Source organism: Fundulus heteroclitus, chromosome 1 (genome assembly GCF_011125445.2).
Source record: "Fundulus heteroclitus isolate FHET01 chromosome 1, MU-UCD_Fhet_4.1, whole genome shotgun sequence".
NCBI classification, from domain to species: Eukaryota; Metazoa; Chordata; class Actinopteri; order Cyprinodontiformes; family Fundulidae; genus Fundulus; species Fundulus heteroclitus.
The window spans coordinates 35777864-35800899 of NC_046361.1; the positions used below are offsets into that span (position 1 = coordinate 35777864).

Consider the following 23036-nt stretch of genomic DNA (forward strand, 5'->3'; position numbering starts at 1 on the left):
GCACGCATTGTTATTGCCTTTTTTTTTTCTTTTTTTCCTTTTTTGGGTGAAGGCAAGAGGGGCAATAACACCTTAAGGCTGAGCACTGCAGTTTCAATTTGTTAAAGCCATTGTCCTGAGCTCTTTTCAGCAGACATGCTATTTATCATTTAGGCGGCCGTTATTTTTAATGAGTCTGTTATCATTCATTTTAGGGCATCCCACCTTTCCTTGACACGGATAGTATTTCTTTTTATATAGGACATAGGATTTATGTCTCCTTCTCCTCTCAGCCGCCTGTCCTCGCTCCCCCGGCGGGGCTGGGAGCTGTCAGCTGGATGGCAGTTCAGGAGGGTGCAGCGGTGCACCGCCTAGCACCATCCAGCACCATCCAGCCCACCGGAACCACATGGAACCACATGGCTCATTGAGCTAAAACCATAGCACTGTTTAGACCCTTATACAGAGAAAAGGGTGTTGCAAAAATATGGCTTAATACTAATCTGATTTTCTGTCACTTGTTCCCAAATCAAAATAAGTAAATTTATTTTTTATTGTATTTTTTTCCTTCCGTCTGATTTTATTCAAATGTCTATTTTTATGCTGTTGTTTTTTTGTTTTGTTTTTTTCCAGCAGGGAATTGATAAAGTGCTGATTCAATTCAGTTTTATTTATATTGGGCCATTTAACAACACTTGTTATTTCTTCAATTTACAAAGTCAAATTCCATCAGATCCTCCAGACTGGTCAGAAAGTTTCCTCTCTAAGGAAACCCAGCAGGTTGCATCAAGTCTCTCCAAGCAGCATTCACTCCTCCTGAAAGAGCGTAGAGCCACAGTGGACAGTCGTCTGCATTGTTGATGGCTTTGCAGCAATCCCTCATACTGAGCATGCATGAGGTGACAGTGGAGAGGAAAACTCCCCTTTAACAGGGAGGAAAACCTCCAGCAGAACCAGAACCAGGCTCAGTGTGAACGCTCATCTGCCTCCACCCACTGGGGCTTAGAGAAGACAGAGCAGAGACACAGAAAGCACAGAAGCTCACATAGTTCAGTGTCCGATTTAGTAAACGCCAACGTTCATGCTTGTATTCCCAGTGACATTCCAGTCTTTTTCTCTCTAGGAATCAAATTTTTTCTTGCATTTTTTTCCACTTGATCTTGGACCTTACTTCATTGGTTCACTGGGAGATGCTAATAGCAGTTAGCCGCTTCCTTGTTTTAACCCCTGCTTCTCATACGCAGTACGTACTGGCATTAAAATGGTAAAGAAAGATGATAGGCTGTTTTTACTAACAAATCAATCAAAAACAAAGCATAAAACACCAACATAATAACTGATACACTAGCGAGACATGATAATCTTTCATAAAAACCTTGTACGCAACCAGAATTAAAATGAGTCAAATAACCTGGCCATGCACCTTTAAAATTTATTTTATGTGTTCTATCTGATGTGAATTAACGATGTGAATTAAGCTCCACTGCTAGTCTGTACATGTTACACTATATTGCTGAAAGTATTCTGACTCTCTTCCTCCATAGGGTTTAAATTGATCTTGCTCCACTCCTTGCAGGTATAACTGCTTCATTTGTGGGCGTCGTCCCACAACTTTAAACTTGAGACAACGCAGTAAGACGCAAGTCGTTCTACTGGCTGCTAAACAGAAGATTGTCCGTTGGATTGCCAGACAGAGAGACATCATTCGTTTCACCAGAGAACACATCTTTACCGATGTAAGACCTGCTTAGCCACGGAAACACATCCAGCGAAACTGGCTAACCGCTGTTCTTCCGCTGATCTCAAAGCCACTTTCGTTCAGGACTGTAGAATGTTTGTTTTTATGTTTAATTGTTTTGTTTGAACACAATGAATGAAACAAAAACATTTTAATAAACTTAAATAAATAAAAACATGATGTTTGGAGGTCTATACACTGCAAAAACAGAACTAAAAATAAGTCCCATGTTCTTGAAATTAGTGTATTTTTCCTTGATTTGAGCAGGTAAATAAGATGATCTACCAATAGAATAAGATTTTTGCACTTAAAATTGGAACAATTAATCTCCATCATCTTATTTCAAGTGCAGCATATATAGAAATAATCTTCACCAGCATGCAGTATATCTAATTATCTTATTTTAGGGGTCAAAATACTCATTCCATTGGCAGATAATCATATTTACCAGCTCAAATCTAGGACAAAAACACTAATTTTAAGAACATTTTACTTATTTTTAGATCCGTTTTTGCAGTGTAGTGCTGACCCCTGCACAAAGTTGTTGCTTTTCAAGCTCCTCTGATCCAACTCCGTTATTTTATATGTGGTCCACCCTTCCCACTCACCTATTCCCACTATGTTGTCATACCAATAACAGTAATTCCTCTGAACTGTGGATTATTTAACAGAGAGGAAATTTCACAATTGGACTTATGTCACACTTGGTACCTGAGCTCCTGAGAGCAACTCCTTTCACAAACCTCTGAAGATGAAATCTGTATATATTTGGAGCTGTTCCTGCAGAACAGTGGATTTAGAGTGTTGACCCAATGCTTCTGGCAATGTAGCATATATATGTAATATGTGTTTATATTTCAATGAATGACTTCAACACAATGCATAGGGTACAGTCACAACATTGCCTCTGCAGGTTTTCTGTGAGGTTCCAGCGGCCTAAAGGGAAGCAGTGTTGGACTGGATGATCGGGTGAAAGTGGGATTCAGAAATTATTCCTGAATCTCCATTGGCCGAGGAGATGACGCTGGAACGTTTGTTTGGTGCCATCCCAGTGAAACGCATAAGGATGAGTGCAAATGTCCACAGCCACTGATGGATGTCAGGTAAAGGAGCAGGGCAGATGGCAGTCATTACCTCTGCAGGAGCTGCACAGGTGGACAGGGAAAGTTTAGACACTTCTCAGTCCATCGATCAAAGGAAAGTTTGGTGATTAACTTCTTTTTCTGAATATTACCATTGAACACATTTGATTAGGTTTTTTTTTCTTCAGGAAAACCAGATCTACTTGACCATCAGTCAGGATCGCAAGTTAACTGAAAAGTGATGGTGGAAATTTAAACAAATGGTGCAAGACAAGACTCCATCCTGCAAAGCTGACCTGCAACACACAAATGTTGGAACCTGATTTATCAGCAACCTTGTTTTTATTATTGAAGCACAGGCCTGAAAGAATTCAAACCAAAACAAGAACTAACAAAACCATAACCGTAATGTTCAGATTTTTCATGTTTCCAAGGCGTTTCAACTCAATCTGCAGTGATACATGTTTTTCTCTAGTTAATCTAAAAAAAAAAAAAAAACACGGTTAACATTTTCAACTAATATTAAACTCATTCAGACATTTTTCATTTTAATATCTGTGATCCAGGGTGTTGTTAATGTTGTTTTGTGTCTTTTTGGTAAGTTAAATATCTGCGTAAAATATCCCCTTATGTATCTTTGATCAGTGGTTGTATTTTTTCCCAACTTGAAGCAGTGAATGTGTGATTGAGGCGTTGACATTCAAAAACTGTGAACTGAAAGTTGACGCCTGCTGTCTGCTAAGAGATGCAAAGTAATGAAAACTTAGAATTAAGAGGATTAATTCCATTATTGTTTCTTGCTATCATTTCCAAATCCCTCAGTACTTGTTTTTGTGGGGAAGAATACCCTTTTGAGCTGCTTTCATTGCACTCATTAAAATAAATCAATTTTTAAACAGTCCTGAGAAAAAATATCATCCATTATTCAATACTTTGTGTTTAAAGGGAGCCATATTAACTGCCCGATCTCCACAGCAACACTTTGCCCAGTGCAGGTTGCATCTGTCCCAGTATTTTCTGTTATATTTATGGCCGACGTGTGATGCTGTTTGGTCAGCATCTGCCACATTGTTTATTAGATCGTTTTATGTGGGCTTGTTGTTTAGGTGCCTCATATTATTGGAAAAGACCACCTGTGATGCTCGTAAAGAGGCGGTGTGGTGGTTTCAGTGACTTCTGGTGGTAAAGCTGCAAACTGCAACCAACAGCATAACACAGCCATCGATCCTACTACAAGCACTACCTCAAAGGAACAAGAAAAGACTGTTGTGGACTAAATAGGAAAGCTTAGTTTCTCTAATTTTGTTTAGATATCGTGTAAGGGATAAAATATCATCTTAGTTTATCTAAATTATTTTATATAAATTCATCAGTGGCATGTTTATTATCCATTTTGGGTACGGAAAATCATTTGTTCCAATATCAGAGCCCTTTGTTTGTGTCTGAGACAGGAAATATAACATCCGACCAATAAATAAGGCAGATCTTTGCCATTTTTTTTTATAATGGCAATTGGCATAACTGAGCATACTCAGCAAAAATAAATTGTTCCTGACATGTTTCTGACCAAAGGAAAAAAACACTTTGGGTCCCTGTTACAAGTTTAAATTACTAGGATAAAAGATTTGCAAAACACTGCCTGAAAAAATTGTAATATTTAATCCAGTCAGGTGGAATATAAGAAATATGCTAATAAATAGAATAAAAATAACCTGCACTGATTTCCAAGTATTGACAGATGAAGTAGAGTGACCTCTACTCTGGCATAGTCTTGTGTCTGTTTTACATTTATTTGCTCAATGAGTTTTTCAAGATGTCGCAATAAAACTTGATAGTAAGGGTGTCAGCATTTTCAAAGTGTAAACTATGCTTTTATCATCGTTTTATAGTACTTCCCAACCCCCTCTGCAAATAGATCTAAACCCCACGATTGACATTAGCCCCACATGTTTTCACATTCAATTCGCAACTCAAAGTGTTTTTTCACGAAGACAAAAACCTAAATATTTACTTACATTTGGCCATAATCTGTGTCAGAGGACACATTTCCATTGGTTCCTGTTTTACATTTTCCCTGTGCCACACTGTTGTAATTCCTGACTGCTTTTGGCTTTCTTATCTCCTGGATTGCATGTGGAAAACTGAGAAGCCATATTCCCTCTTGTTATGGCAAATGCATTTACCTGGCTGAGATTGGCTCCATGATTTTCATTAATTTGGCTCTAACTGTTGAATGGACATGTTAATCATCCAAATTGATAAATGGAGCTTTTTTTGTGATACTTTGAGTCTTAATTTACATTTGCAGAGTAATGGCAGGTATGATTAATACTTTATTTATTTTTTTACAGCTAGGAAGATATGTGCAGCCAGTCTGTGTCTAGCTGACGCTCCTTCAGACAAGGAGGACCTCCTGTAACCAATTGATCCTGATCCTGAAAATCCCACATCAGAGAGGTCTGTACTTTTCCTACAACGTTGCTACACTCTTGTTATTGTTTATGTGGGAAATTATGGGTAAATCTCCCACGTTATAATTAGTTTAGTAAATACAGTTTACGCTCAAACTGTTTTGAGTGTTGAGATCCCCAGTGCACAGCTCTTGAACAAAATGTGAACAAAAAAAAAAGTGAACAAAATTCAAAATAACTTCCCCAATTTCACACTAAAAAAAAAAGTTTTTAGCCTCACTTGAGGTGGTTTTCTAAAACAGGAGCTGGAAAGACATTTGCCGAATAAGTTTACCTTACATGACTGATCAGCTGCATCAGCATCATTCTAGTTTGCAACCTCTACATGCTGTTTAGTACAGCCATGCACACGCTTTGTGTGGCTGTAGCCTGGTTAATTTGCTCCAAACCAATGTACGGAAATACATATTCTATTTTATTTATTTTTTGCAACATTTTAAAAGTTTGCTCAAAATTCACATGATAATCATATGGAAACATAGCTACTATTGCTACTGTTTCTGTTGCAAGTCTGACTCTGAAATAATGTAGCCACCCTCAGCGGCTACATTATTTCTCGCAAAGCGCTTTTTGTTTCCATTAGCTGCAGATATTCTAAGTCTTTGAGTCTCGCTTACATTATCACAATAACCTTGTTTATTAATATGAATTATTTCTGCATTGCTGTTATTTTCTCTCCTGTGTGATGGGCTCAGTAGTGGTTCTTACGGTAGCACACAGTATATGCATCTCTCGGTTTTGCTGGCTGTAGTGACTCCTCTTCTGCGGTGTCAATCCAGGCCATATGTACAGCTGGCAACAAAGCCTAACGGTGGGTGAAAGAACGTGCACTTGGCATCTTTCTCACATGCACGTTTGCACACGGTTCCTGCAGCAGAAATGAGAGAACAGGTTTTGCACAGCAAGATGCTTTCTGCTCTACTACACTTCTGGGTGGTGGTACCAGGAAGTCCACTCAGCGGCAGCGCTCCTCTCCTCATCTGACATTACTAGGTTCTACTTTTTCGCAGCTGATGCTCTGAGCCAAGACCTAAGATAGGAAGTGGGATAAAAGTAACAGACTGTGCCATAAGATAGGCACAGCGCCCTTCATCGAAAGTTATCGCCAGACAGTCTGGGGTAATTCATCACATTTTTTTTAGGACAATAGTAGGAAGCCCAGTCCAAGCGCAGATGCATCATAGTTGCACAGTGAGCATTTTGTAACAAATAATGTTGTCATCAATTTTCATCTTTTGTTTAAACATATTAGTCTTTTGGACAAGATAGGTCATATTTCAGCAGGTTGATAAATTTTCTCCCCTCTCCTCTTCACAGAATGTGCACTTAATTAATTACACAACCTTTAATTGGACAGATTATTCCTAATGGTGGTACAGTGCTAAATGTACAAACTCTGAGAGGGCTCACAAGTAATTATTTTAATGCCACTTTCTCGGCTAGCGGCAATCAGTATATTTCAAGTAATTGGTATTTTTCACAGGCAAAGGTACAGATAGTTCAAATTAGACAAATTACCTTTACATTTCTGTGTTGCATTTTCTGCAGCTGATGCCTCATCTACTGCATCATTTCCACGCGCTGAGGCTGTGTGGCGTTAAGGGGCGTATGATCGCCCCCTGATATTTTACAATATCTGGCAGTATTACCTCCTGTTTAATTACCTCGGTAATGTGCATTGATGTACATGATGGATTTTTACGGAAGCTCACTTCTTAACTATCGGATGCGGCGACATGAGTGATCATCGCCGCTGAAAGTGGTGCTGTAAGATAAATTAATAATTGTGGCGGAGGAAGCAGGATACAATTAGCAGATGCATCTGCGGTCGGCTAAAGAAGACAAACACAAACTCACTAACGCGCTATTGTATCATTTTAACAGTGGAGATTACAGAATAATCTTGTTCTTTCAAAAGCTCCTCATAACATTTTGCCTATGAAGCACACAGAATCAGTTGGCAAACAAACTTAATTTACCTGTCTGAGGATTCCTACTCTACAGCACTGTGGAGATGGAGCAATTTAGAGGATAAAAAAAAAGAAAGTGAGAATGATAGCAGTGTTAAAACTTCACAGCTTGACTCTGAGATAAGGAGAGAGTGGTTGAACTAATGGCTAAGGCCCTGGTTTGCGGGTGCTGAGGCCTCAAAGTCGTATAATTCAAAGCATGTATGTCAGCCTTGTGCTCATTACCATGACTGATCGTACTGTCTACCAGTATCCTGCCCGCCTGGCACCCAGGACCTGCAGGTGGTACTTTATCTAATGTCCATGTCAATTTTTCACAGAGATTTTTTTCACTTCTAAGCTGCCTTAAATCAGAGCTTGGCAAGTAACAAAGGAGGGAGAAAAATAAAGGAATTAAAATGAACGTCCGTATGTCTGAATGCACCCTCTGTTTGTTCAAGCTACAGGCAGAAAACAGTGGCGCGTCACTGTGGTGCGGTACCTTGCTCAAGTATTCACACCCCTGGTACTTTTCACAAATTGTCACAAACCTCAGTGTGTTTTAAAGAGATTTTATGTGATCGACCAACATGAAGGAGTGCATTAGTGAAAGGAAAATTCAAAGTTTTTCTCTCTTTTTCTATAAATAAATAACTCAGCCCTCTTTACCCTGTCATATCTCAATAAAACCCAGTGAAACTTCTCGCTTTCGGAAGTAAACTAATTAGTAGATAACTTACTACCGTATTTTTTGGACTATAAGTTGCTCCGGAATTTAAGTTGCAACACTCAAAAAAATGTGACTTAAAGAGGAAAAAAAACATATATAAGTCGCACCGGACTATACGCATTTATTTAGAAATTAATTTCACACAATCTAAGACTAATAATCGACATTTAAATCTGGTAAACCAACTTATTTAATTACACAGCGGCATCTACAACCGGCTGAATAACGTGGAACATAAATTAGAAACTCCAACCAGCAGGTTTTATCAACGCATTTCAGCGTAACGGCCAAACTCACCTTCCCCGCGTTCGGCTCAGCTTTTCTACCGGGTAAATACCTGTCGTTGCACTAAACATTTTTACTCCATCATGATACACTAAAATCGGGGACATTTACTGGGACAGTTTTGCCATGGACAGGTCATAAAAACGGGAACAGTTCCCGGAAATCGGGGATGTCTGGTCCCCTTATTTTAAGTGGTACAGGAGCAGGATAGTTTTCATAAGCCTAACGAGCCCTCTTGCAGTTATATAGACGGCAATGATCACTCCTTGGTTCATACTGGTCAAGATGAATTACCATTTAAATTTGATATATAATTCGCGCCTGAATATAAGTCACAAGATCGGCCAAACTATGAAAAAGTTGCAACTTATAGTCCGAAAAAGATGGTGAGTTAATTCTAAGTATAAATCCACCTTTTCTATCAAGGCCTCAGAGGTTTCTCAGGCTATGTTCACACTGCAGGCCAATACAACCCATATCCGTCTTTTGCATAGCAGTGTGAACGGGCCAGCTCTGAACTATTCATCCCCCAAATAATCCAATTTGTGCACGGCTGTGGAACATCTACGTTCTCCTTCTGTGCATGCAGGTCACTTTGGGGTCGTGAACCGTTCAGACAGGAGTCAAATTGCGGTCACGTTTAAACAGTAGCATGAACGACCTCGCAAAAAAAAAAAATTGTACTCCAGCAAAACATGGGAATTGAGCACCTGCAGTGTGAATTTAGCCTTATGCTGTGTTCACACCAAACATGATTTGAGCGTCAGGGGCATCTGGTTTACATGCAAAGTCTATGGTGGACGTGCCTCTAAGAGCGTCGACAGGTCCTGCAGCGCATTTCACTCACTGGGAGCGATGTGGCAGATGCTAGAGTTGGAAAATCTGAACCTTTGCAGCTGGACATGGAGCATCAACCAATCAGAGAGGCCCCATTATGTGACGTAGTGGCGGATTCTTCAATGGGACGGAGGGACCATGAAAAGCCAGAAAGTTGAAAATGGAGGACAATGCCCCTCCTATTATCTATGATCAGTCGAGCTATCACTACAGGGACACACCATGTCGAAATTGGATCCATAAAGCTATAGTTGGTAAACACTTGTTACATTTGGTAAAATCATCCATCCATCATGAAAGTAGTTAATACATTATGTCTTGAGATAAAGGATATTCAAAAAGTAATCTCTGTGGTAGCTGCAAGCCTGTATAAAATCTGACCAATCCTTGCCGTTCGGTCCAAAGGGCAGGGATTGGTCAGAGTTTTTCTCCTGCTCTCACCCCCCTCTGTCCATCAAGTTCCGGTGGTACCACCTTATCTGTTCATCATTCTGTTTATATATAATTCTATTTATCAATCTGACATGCTCACAAGATGGCAGTGTGTGTGCTTGTTCGTTTTTAGTTTCTGCTTGCTGGCTGTGCATGCACACTTCTAGTGTTTATGTTGTATCTGGTTAGCTTAGTGGTTAGCTTAGCAGTTAGCTTAGCGGTTAGCTTTGGTGTTAGCCGTTCATTGTATCCCTAACCGTAGACTTTGAATACGGCTGAGCGTCGCAAGAAGCAAACCGCGTTCATGTTTATGAGAAGAAGAGGAAGGTCTCAGTAGAAAGAAATGAGACCACGGTGGATTTGGGAGATTATTTTCACACGACCCCCCTGAGGAGCAGAAGAGCTGGTAAAATGGTCTTGCGCATGCATAGTTATTCAAAAAGGGACTTGGGGAAACTTCTGGAAAAATCACCACTTCTACCTTTAAAGGAGCATTAAGTAATAATGACTCCTAGTGTTTCAAATCAGAACAACACAAAACAACCTACCGAGTGACCAATGAGAATGATTTTGGTTCATTTTACAGTAACTTTCTTACTTATTGCTCCTTTAAGGAAGAGTTGTAACTACAAAGTAATTTTGGGCGGGGATTTAAATCACCAAATAATTCTTTTAGCTTGCAACCAAAATGCTATGTGAACTCTGCACATCACCCTGAACACACCATCATGGTGTGGGCAATATGTTCTGTGGGGTTGCTTTTTACTCTGTAGGATGAAGCTAAATAATCTCTGTGCCCTATCCAAATCTCTTTTAAAAGGAAATCCATATGAAGTTCCATTTAAACCTTACCACAAGGAGGAGGCAAACATGGAAGACTCTGCTTTGGTCAGATGAAAGTATTTTAATGTAGAACGGCCCACTTAAGTGGTCAGATTGAAGTCTTACTGAGGAACCTGTGGCAAGACTTAAAAATTAGACTGACTGAGCTTGAACTGTATGGGGGGGTAAAATGTTTCAAGGAGCATTTTTATCTCTAGATGCATGCAGCATGTAAAGAAATACCCCTAAAAACATCCAGCTGTGATGATGAAGAAGAAAAGGCTTCCACAAACAATTCACTCAGTACAGAAGAATGCATCATGCTTTTGAAAACGCATCATTTTCTTTCCACTTCATAATTAATCATTACTTTGGGTCGGTGTATCATATAGAATCATAATAAAACACGCTGAAATTTGTTATTATAAAGCTTAAACCCATTTGCAGGCCTCTGCATATCTGTTTCTTCTTCCTCTTGGAATATTAAAGTCACTTGTAAAAGAAAACACAACAGAGACAATACCTGCTTTATTAGCAGTATTTCTCAGATCAAGTTTCCAAACAGCACACTATTCTTCCATTTTGACAAACATCTTGGCTCAAAAAAATCATGCGTCGCCGACTATCATCCGTCTACCCCCCCCCCCTCCCAGTATTGATGCCCCCACCCATTTCTTCTTCTTTTTCCTTTTCCCTCATTCAGCCCCCTCTCTGTCTCTTGTCCTTCTCTTTTATTGCTTTGTACAGCAAAGCACCATTACTGATCCCTTCCAAAGCACAAACTAAAAATCTATCCCGTTGTCATTTGCCGCACCGTGCCATCTATCATCGGGGGTGCTTGGCAGCGTCTCCATACGAGAGAGGAGGTGCTGGAACAGGAGGCAGAGTCAAGGACTTTCACGCGCAACAAAAAACTTGTCACAATTATTTATGGCTCTTGCTGGGACACATAATAGGACACATCAAACTGCTGTTTTTTTGTGTGATGAGCGCCCTCACATCGCTGGCTCCCTTGTCGAAGTGGGTCACAGGCATCTCTTGCCTTACACATACAATTTCCAAGACAATGGCGGAGCACTTGGGGAAGTGACAGTGACAAATACTGGAGCCCCCACGGAAAGCTGGGCAGGCTGTTACATGAGTGATTGCGCCAATAATCATGCGGAGTCGTCACGTGTCTGTGGAGCAGGAGGGAGATGGGCAGCTGGGGTGGCAGGGGGTGGGAAGAGACACAGAGGGAGTATATCGGTGCGTTTGAATAGGACGAGGAGGAGCTAGTCGGGAGGTGGGGTAGAGGCAGGGGCAGCGAGCCTGTGTAGAGAAGTGTCTAACAGGTCCTGGCAAATCATTTTTTATTTCCTTATCATCCATCTCCCACTTCCTCCCCTCAGATGAGTTGCTGCTAAATGACTGTCACTTTGGACGGCGCTGTGATATGTTCTGCTGTAGCGCCCGTAATTGGGAAGGGGTCACCAGTGCCTGTTTCTCTGTGTGACCTTTCTTAAACTTGGCCGCCCAGGGAATTGGACAGAGACTCAGATTAAATTACTTCTCCAGCGCCTCGGCCCTTCACCTTAAGTGCTGGCACTTGGCTCCAGTTCATGGGAAAGAGTCTCTGTGTTCGCGCTTCAGCACTTCAGGCACCAAGCACAGACTTGCCCAGTTTGCCAGCCTGAGTTAACAAGAAAGAGACCATTGGTCTGTGATGCGCATACGTACATTGAAGCAATGCTACGTGCTTAAATCTACCAGAGCAGTTACCGCATTCATTTTGAAAGACCAGCTGAACTAAGATGTTGTACAATGTGGTGAATAAAGTGCCCTGACTAAGTATGGCCACTGCTTGAACTTTACTGATTCTGTAAAAATAGAAAAATGAAGTTTCAAGTTGTAGAATAATACAAAATAGTACATCATTCAATTAAATTTTATTTTCATTGTGCCAATTCATGATACATGTCATCTCAAGGTACTTCCCAAGGTCAAATTCAATTCAATTATATAGATTGGTGAAAAAGGTTTCCTCTCTAAGGAAAGCCCGCAGGTTGCATCAAGTCTCTCCAAGCAGCATTCACTCCTCCTGAAAGAGCGTAGAGCCACAGTGCACAGTCGTCTGCATTGTTGATGGCTTTGCAGCAATCCCTCATACTGAGCATGCATGAAGCGACAGTGGACAGGAAAACACCCCTTTAACAGGGAGTAAAACCTCCAGCAGAACCAGGACCAGGCTTAGTGTGAATGACCCACTGGGGGTTAGAGAAGACAGAGCAGAGACACAATAAGATAGACAAGAACAAGCACAGAAGCACACATTGATCCAGGTGCACATAAAAATCTGAAAATTCACCACCACCAAAAGCAGAGATGGCAATTTTGGCCTCTTCAGACCAGAGCAGTTTCCTCTTCATTGTTGGCTGTGTCCCCCAGGCTTCTAGTGGCTTTCTGTCAACAGTGATTTTGTTTTTTGCCACTATTCCATTAATGTCAGATTGAGACGTTCATGATTTATAGCTGAAAAGCATGTTTTGGCCATTTGATAGTCAACACTTTACACAACACAGTCAAGCCAAAAATGATTCACGTCCCTGGCATATTTAGTGTTTAGTAATCATCTATCAACATGTTCCCTCTGGCTGGAAGTAACAACAGCGTTTTAGAGCGGCCAATCCAAAGTCCTGACTTTAATCTGATGAAAACTCTGTGACAGAGCTAAAGATCAGGGTGATGGAAAAAGACAACATTGACACCAGTCAGCGTGGAAGGTGTAGCAGAGCCATTTCTAAGGCTAGAGCCATTATGCACACATAACTTGGAACAGTGATGAGCCTTCTCAAGAGTAGCTGTCCTACCAAAATTACTCCAAGAGCAGGTCAACGACTCGTCCAGGAGGTCACACAAGAACCCAGAACAACATCTGAAGCACTTCCTCCAGCTGAGGTCAGAGTTCATGATTCAACAATGAGAAAGAAACTAGGCAAACATTTCAGGCATGAGAAAGCTAAGGCAAAACGAAAACAAAAGCCCCTCACACACTTTCTCCAACAATTTCTAGATTTTAAATGAACGGCTTTAACCCCTCAAGAGTGGACCAAAATTCCTTCACAGCAACATAAAAGGCTGAGGATCTGAAACAGTTAAGTGTAACAACAAGGGATAAACAGAAGAGATTTTCTCAGCATTGTACTCATATTCATTGCCTTCCGTTTATCTGGGACCAGGTCGTAGGGATAGCAGGTTCAGCAGAAACACCCAGGCTTCTTTCTCCCTAGACACATCCTTCTATCCTGAGGGAAGCCCAGGATGTTCCCAAGCTAGCGTGTCCGGGGTTCTCAGAACAAACGCCCAACACACCTCAGCTGACTCCTCTTGATGTGAAAGAGCAGAGGCTTTACTCTGACCCCTCCTTAAAGGCTGAGCTCCTCACCATATCTCTAAGGGAGTGCCCCGCCACCCTGTGGCAAAAGCTAGTTTCAGCCACTTGTATCCAAGATCTCGTTCTTTCGATCATTACCCAAATTTCATGACCATAGGCGAGGGTTGGAACATATAAACCTACCGATAAATCTAGAGCACCCCCTTTCGGCTCAGCTCTCTTCATCACAATGGTAAAGTGCACCATGCACTTTACTGTGACTGCCGCACCCATCCATCTGTTGATCTACCGCTCCATTTCACATGAAAGTGTAACCAGAATTTTAAACAGAGGAAATCCGTAGGGGGCACATGCTTTTTTCAGCATTGCATGTGTTAGAATTAGCTGCTACATGTGAAAAAGTCAGCAACAACATGACAGTTGTTGAAAATGACTTTCCAGTATCCCTTTTGTATTCACCTAATACTGTAGCATACATGGCAACTCAGAGATAAACACAAGTGCCTCACAGATGCATCACTGTTATGAAATTACCTTAAATGTTACTCAAATGTTGCAGCCCTGCAATAAAAAAAAAAATGTAATCTGCTGCTACGCTATGCAGATGCTCTGTTTGTACCGATAAAGTTGCTTGCCCTAAATTTGGCCCCAATATTCTGAATTTATTCAGCTAATATTATTTGACGACTTGTGGTAATACAAAGTCTGAGTGTAAAATGTTGATTTTTTTCAGCCTTAGCTGGTCCGGCCATCATGAAGAATGAGAAGAAAACAATAGTTGGTGACCAAAGTTATTCATTACTCTTGTCAGCAATCATACAAGATACACATACTTCTTAAAGGTGATTGGACTCAATGTTTTACTAAATGCACCTCAATTCTTCACGTTTACACCCACAAAACATGCCTTTTGTAGATATATAAATGCACTAAACAAGAAAATAAAAGACACAAGTAAAAGTGGATTTGCTCAACCAGTACCTACTCCCTAAATGAGCTGCACCTTCCTACAGTGATTTTAATTTTTATCTAATTAATGAGCTGAAGAAATATGGGAAAAGGAAATACAACATTTCTACACCATGACACTACGCCATGCAGTGAGACGATTCCTTTAAATGATTTCTGATATGATAACAGCATATCTAATATCAGGCTATTAGTCACCCAGAACTTTTTTTAAAGGTGTCCTAATATACAAAGATAGACCTAAGTGAGTATACACTTAGTTTTAAGCATCAATGCAATAACTTTGTTTTCCTATCAGTATTTGTTCCTTCTGTCGGAAAACAACAATGCATAGCTGGATGGTAAATCATCATCTTGCTGTCAACAATAAACCCCCACTCCTTCCTCCCGTCACCACTTAAACATGGCACATTGACCTGACACCGCGATGTGCGGAGAGAGGCAGCTATTCACTGCTCTGTTAGATATGATATAATGAGACGCACTGCTCTGAACGCCTGACAGAAGAAAAACCACCACACAATTGTTCCTCCAAAATATTGTGGGGACGTCTAAATAAAAATGTCACATTTTGGCTCGCTATCATGCAAATTAATGGCATATCTGGCTGTAAAATAGACATTATGTGAAATCAAATCATCTCAGAAGACATAAAAATGCTCTGATCAAGTGTTCGTCCTCCCCTTTGAGAACCTTCAACGGCTCGAATATCTCCTAAATTACTTTGGGTGTCAACAGACGGCAATCTGCAACGAGGGCATGTTTTCCTACATAATGACAACTGATAGCTGGTGTCAGACAGGTTATGCTTTTCAATTTGTGTCTGGCAATAATAACAATTACAGCTCGTGCAAGTCCTCATTACCTTATGGTATGAATTGTGTTTGCTGTGCATATTTCCCAAAACACGGATATTCATACCCATCATCGCAGACGGGCAGCAGATAAGAGAGCAGTAAACGTGCTATAAACTTTTTTTTTTCTGTTTGACCCTTGTAACCAACCTCTCATTTGCTTTGTCTGCTTAGGGAATGTTGTCTTAAAGGTGTGTGGGGTCAACATTTTATATTGGGCAGATTAAAAGAGTCACTGAACCAGAAAGAAGAGCAAATAAATATGGCATCTGCATGATTTTGGCTGTAGAATGGCACATATTCTCCTGTTTGGGGAAAAGACATTAAGGCTATTGGCCTAATTATGCAATGAGTCTTTATTTCAGCCTCTCGGCAGCATGCAACAATTGCGGTTTTAATTTAAAGTGAGTTTTTTTGGCAAGGGGGGTTTCTGAAAACAGGTGGTGTGGCATGGATTTCGGGACCAAATGTTCAAATGCATTTGGCTTAACTTTAGAAATTAAAGCGACACTTAGAACCCGTCAAACTGATCAATGATGGTTTCAAGGTTTGGGGCTGCAGCTTTTGTGTTTTCAAAAGGAGAGAAATGAAACCAGGGATTGACCCTAGCTGCATTTGCTTTGAGAGAAAAACTCCAAATGGAGGCTCAGGATATTGTCTCCGGTGGAAGGAGCACTTTAAAGATCTCTTTGATTGTCATCATGTCAAACAGAGCCATAGAGCTAGGGTCAAGGTGACACCATCACTATGGCAGAAATCACTGAAGTAGTTCACTGGAGCATAGTGAAAAAAAAAGTTAGATCTATCCAAAAATGTTTCCAATTTGCTTTGACCTGTTGGTGCATGCTCCATCTTCTCAAACCCCCAGTGGGTCGAGGCAGATGACCGTTCACACTGAGCCTGGTTTTTCTGAAAGTTTCTTCCTGTTAAAGGGGAGTTTTCCTCTCCACTGTCGCTTCATGCATGCTCAGTATGAGGGATTGCTGCAAAGCCATCAACAATGCAGACGACTGTCCACTGTGGCTCTACGCTCTTTCAGGAGGAGTGAATGCTGCTTGGAGAGACTTGATGCAACCTGCTGGGTTTCCTTAAAGAGGAAACTTTCTGACCAAACTGGATGATTTGATTGAATTAACTTTGTAAAGTGAAGAGATGACATGTGTTGTGAATTGGTCCTATATAAATAAAATTGAATTGAAATGAAATGTAACTGATCAAGGCTAGATGGGGTCAGAGCCTATTGCAGCTGTTATTTGACAAAATAAGCTGAGTCCACTGTGGAAAGGTTCCCAGTACATCAAATGGCTTACAAAGATAACAAGCAAAAACACACTTAATAGCAATTAAGAATCTATTCTCTTGTTTCTTATAATGGAAATCTGTTTAGTTTAGTTTAAATTTCATAAAAGAGCAATATAATTATCATATTTTGCTTATTCCAAGTAATAAATATCGACATTGGAATCAAAGCAAGCTGAGCTATGTATCGAGAATCGTATCGTATCGTGAGCTGTGTATCGAGAATCGTATCGAATCGGCTCATCCTAGATGATACCCAGCCCTAATATATATATAAATGTATGTATGTAGATATATTATGCTTTGTTTTTGTTTAATTTCTTAGTAAATAAAGCCTTTCGTGTTTATTTACAATTTTAACAGAAGTACGTACTGCACATGTGCAGCAGGGGTTACAACAAGGAAGCAGCTAACAGCTATTAGCATCTCCAGGTGAAACAATGAAGAATGTTTCAAGATCTAGTGAAAAAAAATGCAAAAAACGTATATGATATGATATAAGAACGAAAAGACTGGAATGTCACTGGGGGTATAATGTAACATTATAGGTGAAGAAGTTTTATAACAATTTATCATGGTCTCATTTTATATCTCAAAATGCTGATAATCTGTAAACTTTTAACTGCCACTGTATATTGGTCATTTTGTAGAGCCAGTAGTGCATCAAGTTGCTTGATTTCCAAATACTTCTACTGCAGCAAAGTTATTTTCAGGAAATGGTAAATATGTTTGAGCTAACTGTGTCACCAACAGAGCTGCCTTTGGAATTTAGACACTTGGACGCATACATTTATGCTTTTTTGTCAAGTGCATAAACAGAACCTTGTTTAAATCAGGGAACCTTATTTGCTTGTCAGCACAATTAGACCTAAAATCGTCTTTTGAAAGAGCTTCATAAATCAAATAAGATTTGCAAAGTCTTGTTTGTATGTCTTTTGCTGATGAACACATGTACATGTAGTGAATCAGCCTGCGTGACTCTTTAAACAAAACTGCACATGCTCGCTGGATCCTGTTTCAGTATCTGCTGCCTTTCAGAAAAAGAAAAGAAAACACTCTAAATTAGTGAATGTTGTTTTATGTGCCAATTATTTAAAAATGAGAATTGTAATTAAACCAATGTAACAGAAAACACAGCGGGGCTTACTAGTTTGTAGCAAGCGGGATTTCTAATATTGTCAGATTTAGACATTTCCTGAAATTGTACATTTCATTACATGACAACGTGCTAGTTGCTTAAATCTCATATGAGTTATGTACTGCTAGATTAGACATTTTAAAACCTTGCAATTACGGAGTATTTTTTTATAGGCACTGTTTTCTGCAAATGGTTTAAATCTCAGGTTAAACTCAGAGGAATCGAGTTACATCACTATATACGTCACAATCCACTGGTGTTTATGTTTTGGTTGTCATCTGTTTTTCCATTTTGATTCATCTTTTGTTGATAGATATTGCCTTATCTGTTTATTCATTTGTGCTTAATTTCTAACGTATTCTATTCTGTTGTCTGCATATTTAGTCTTCATTTCTGTCACCACTCTGTTTACCTATACTCCCTTGCTCTTTGTGTCTTTATGTGCCAGCTCAGCTCTCCTGTGTTAATTACTTATCTCCCTCAGCTGCCCTGCCTCCTTACCTGATCCACATTGCCTTTGATTAGCTCTTCTGGTTTACCTGTCATTTTTCACCCTGCCTCAGCTTATACACTGTTTTGTTGTCATTGTTCCTTTGCTGCAATCTGCCGTCTTTCTGCTTCATTATCCATTGTTTTGCTTCTAGTGACTCCATTGCTCTGCCCGGTTCTCGGCCCCTATATAAGCTGTTTTCCAGTTTGTGGGTTTTGTTTTGTTTTTTGGAGGTTTTTCTCATTTTATTCATTAAATCACTTTATTTTGCTTCTGACATGTTCTGCATTGGGATCATGCTTCTACCACACCATTACTATATTGACCAAAGTATACGCTCATCTGCCTTGACTATCTTATTTATGTGAAATCCCATTAATCCATAGGGTTCAATACAACATTGGCATACAACATTTCATAGGCTGTGGTCCCTGAGCATGATAAATATGACTATAATACGTGTTATAATACATATTATATATTTATTTTCCTCTTGTTTTGATATTCAATGACACACACTCCTGGTTTATTTTCACTTGTGAGTGTTATGTTACCGCTAAAACAATAGGTTTTTAACGGAATAAAAATAGTTTGAAAAGAAACATCAAACTCACCGCTGCTCCATATCTTCTCAAAGAAGTGTCTCCATCTGTTATGCTGCATCAAGTCCCTGGATATCCTCAAAGCATCGGTCAAAACATACCTGTGTGCTTTGTTGGCATTAAACTATTACCAACAATGAAATGGCATAAAATAACACAATGTCAGCAAACGTTAAGGGAACTGCAGCTGCTTTCACTTCACCCGACTCTAACCCCCTGAGGGGGAAACCCCTGAGGAAGCTTCAGAAAAAAAGGGCTGCTGCTCCACCTAGCTGGTATACCGCTGTACCAGACACCAACAGCCCTGGACATGTCACTGCATCACATGACACAATCAGCCATAACAGTTTTTAGATACATTTTTTACATTTTAAAACTTTCAAGGAGTTCAACTTCATTTATAGATATTTAACATTTTATACATGTTTGATGCACTCGTTAAACCTTAGGAGGGCACCACAAAGCGTTTTAGACACAAAAGCAGGATTTCAATAATTATGCAGTAATGAGCGGTAAATGTAGACAGCACTGTAAGACATCCTTGTTAACAGTTTATTGGCAAAAACAAATCAATTTGGGGGAAAGTTACTCTTTAAAGCTAGGGTCGCGATTTTTCCCCAGGTCCATTTTTGAATAACTGCTCATGCTCAACACCGTCTTACCTGCTCTTCCGCTCCTCAGGGGGATCGCATGAAATAAATCTCCCAAATCCACTCTGGTCTTATTTCTTTCTACTGAGGCCTTCCTCTTCTTTTTTTTTTTTTTTTTTTTTTCTTTTTTCTTCTTTTCATAAACATGCACGAAGTTCGCTTCTTGTGACTCTCAGCCATGTTCCAAGTGTACAGAGAGAGTAGCAGCGCTACACCACGCTAACTGCTAAACTAACCGGATACATAGACTAGAAATGCGCAGCCAGCAAGCAGAAACTCAGAAGGAATGAGCACAGTCCCTGGCGTTATGTTAGCGCGTCAGAATGATTGACATGTGTGACAACCAACAGATAAGGCCATTTCCCTGGAACTTGAGCAACAGAGGGGCGTGAGTATATAACATCTATGGGTGAGAGCAGGAACAAAATTTTGACGAATTCATGCCCTTTGGACCGAACGGCAAAGATTGGTTAGAGTTTTTACAGGCATGCAGCTCCCCAAGAGAATGATTTTTTAACCTCCTTTTGTGAATACATAATGTATTAACTACTTTCAGGATGGATAGATGACCCTGTACAAATAAAAGTGTTTCTGAACACAGTCTGCATGCCTAGGGGCTTGGTTTTATACAACTGTCTCCATGGAAGTGACTGGAACAACTGATATTGGATATTTGGATGGGTGAGCGAATAGTTTTGACCATATAGTGTATATTGCTATGTTGTTGGTCTATTGAAGATACTATGCTTCTTTTTAACTTATAAATCCTAAATGAAATTAAAAACAACACATTTTTTTTATTTATTCTTGTTTGATTGTTCTATCAGTAATCACCTGTGACCATAGGCTTTGCAATACAGCTGATGTTATTGCATAGCTCCTGTGTGCCAACAATGAGTTATTAGTGAGGACTTTTTGTCTGTTGAGCTGAAGACTGAATGAATACAGTCCCCTGCTAATAATTCATGAGATTCCTAAAGTAACACAAGTCTTTTCTCCGTACCTTTATTGTCATGTAATGACAGTTCGTACACTTTCATTGTAAAATTTAATTGTATGAAATTAGTCAAAGGTTAAAATGTTTGTTTGTGCTAAACAGTACAGCTTAATTCTAAACCTGGACCTGTTCCATGAAATAAAATAAAATCAACATGTACGATTAAGCTGCTCTGGCCCTAACCTTTCCGGCCTTCCAATGAGGAACACTGCCAAATGTTAACCTATGAAAATATGATGTTCTAAAGTGGCAGGCTGGCTTCAAATGTGGGTCATTACGGCAACCGCACATCCGTAAACAGTAAAAGACGGTTGAGCTGAGGGTCATTGCTTCTGTCACCAAGCTGCAATGTTTTCTTGTTTCCTCCCTGGCATGAAGCCCTGTAAGTTGTTGGTGGCAGGGTGGAGACTATTTTTGCATACACAAACAAGACAGACGTGTCTCTGCAAGTTCATCAGAACTAAATCTGTCTTCATCAAATGGCTCCATTGTTCACTCATATTCCATCTCTTATCAAGGTTTCCAGATGCTTGGTGGTTTTTGTTTAGTTGGACTCTGAAAAAAGTGCTAACTACACTGGTCACAGGTGTTGCAGTGGTGGAGGCACAGGTCTGGATCACAATGTGAAGCTGTGACTGTCGGGAACTGTTAAGTTTTTATCATAAACCGCAGACAAAAACGATGAAATACCTGGAAATGATTAGGAACAGAACCTCAAATGGAACGTGGGTGACATAAAAAACCCTTTAGATGTCTGATAAAGCGTGAAACAAATCTGGAACAAACCGAGGAACCAAAATGTCTGCTGGAACAATGTAAAGTTTTAGTGGGCTGGAGCTGTTCTCTGCTCATGAAGCAGATCTTTTTTCTTTCCCGTTTAAACATGAACAGGATGAGTCTTAGAGTATTAAATAAGATTGGACTAGAATAGAGATAAAATAGAAAGATCCTTTATCGTCTTTCAGTGGGGAAATTAAGTTGTTCCAGCAGCAAAGTGGAAGGCAAATAGAAGCATCTGGAGACACAAGGGTAAAAGAAATATAAAAACAAAAACCCAACAACAAGAGACTGTACAGTATGGGCAACTTAACAGCAGAAGAAAATGTACCGTGAATGGATGAATGACTGATTGCAGTGTGAAGCGCTTTGGAGTCCTCGGACTTGATAAAAGCGCTGTACAAGTACAGGCCATTTACCATTTCTACTGTGCTTCCAGGTTTCTCCAGGTGGGACAATGCTTGGTGCAGGAGGGAGGTGAAGGAAGGCATCATGCAACCTGATACCATCCTGGTTGATGAACAGCAGAGGATCCAACAGTGCCCTCGCCAGGAGGTGAAGATATTCAAGGACCAGCCCCGTTCAGGCCTCTAGTGCTTCATACAAGGAACTACTGAGGTCCTTCGGACGTGGGCTCGTCGGCACTGGTACCACGCAACAGGCCTTTCCCCAGCCTCCGGTTCTTGTTGAACATATTTCCCACGATGCCACATAGCTGATGCAACTATACGATACAACTTTATTTATAAAGCACCTTAAAAACAACAGTGTTGACGTATATTGGTAAAAACCAATGAAACACAAAAATACACTCACCAGCTCTAGCAACCATACACACAATAAATCTATGACCAACCAATAAAACAACAGGACAGTATAACACAATAGTTAAAATAACAAAAACTAAAAAAAAGAGAAGACTTAACAAAAAGAGTTTACTGAAAACGCTCGTTCACCTCTCAACTTCCTCTTTGGTTTCAGAACAAGCAGTAGTGACTGATGTGCCGACCTACGTCCGACTCTGATCTGCACAGCACCTCAGAGGCCTGGAGCTGATGTGACCTGGACGTGCAGCCTTTTGCACCCTGAACTTTCACAGCTCGTTCCTCACCTGAAGAGCTGAAAGAGAAAGAGTGGTGGTAGTGGTGGTGGTGGTGGGGGGGGGGGGAGGGCTGTGTATGGAGTCCTTTGAAGCAGAGGGGGTGGGTGATAGCTGAGAGGTGGGATGTTCTCACTACAGAGCATCTCTTTGATAGTTAAATGCCCAGAGTTGCACCATCGATCATTCACAAACACAGCCAGACCCCTTCTTCTCGTCTTACCGCTCTCTTCCGGTTCTGACGGCCCAGAGTAAATGTAAAACCGTCCGTGTTTATGTGTGTGTCCGGAGTTTATGCGGTTAGCTACGTCTTGGTTGTGGATAATTAAGCTGCTCTACGGATGCTGACCAGAAGAGCAATTGTCCTTCTTGCACGCTGTCGTCTTAAAATGTGCTGGTAAAGTTTAGATGAGCTCTATCTGACAGCAAAAAAAAAAAAACTTTGACCCTAAATGCATTTCAG

General features: G+C 40.3%; 1 long non-coding RNA gene across 1 annotated transcript; it reads left to right on the plus strand.

Annotated features, from left to right (window-relative positions):
- The first annotated feature begins 20297 nt into the window (after window positions 1-20297).
- LOC110366954 lies at window positions 20298-22612 on the plus strand. The gene is made up of 3 exons (XR_004931158.1): window positions 20298-20381; window positions 21914-22121; window positions 22456-22612. It is a non-coding gene; the product is annotated as an uncharacterized LOC110366954 (long non-coding RNA).
- The last annotated feature ends 424 nt before the right edge of the window (window positions 22613-23036 follow it).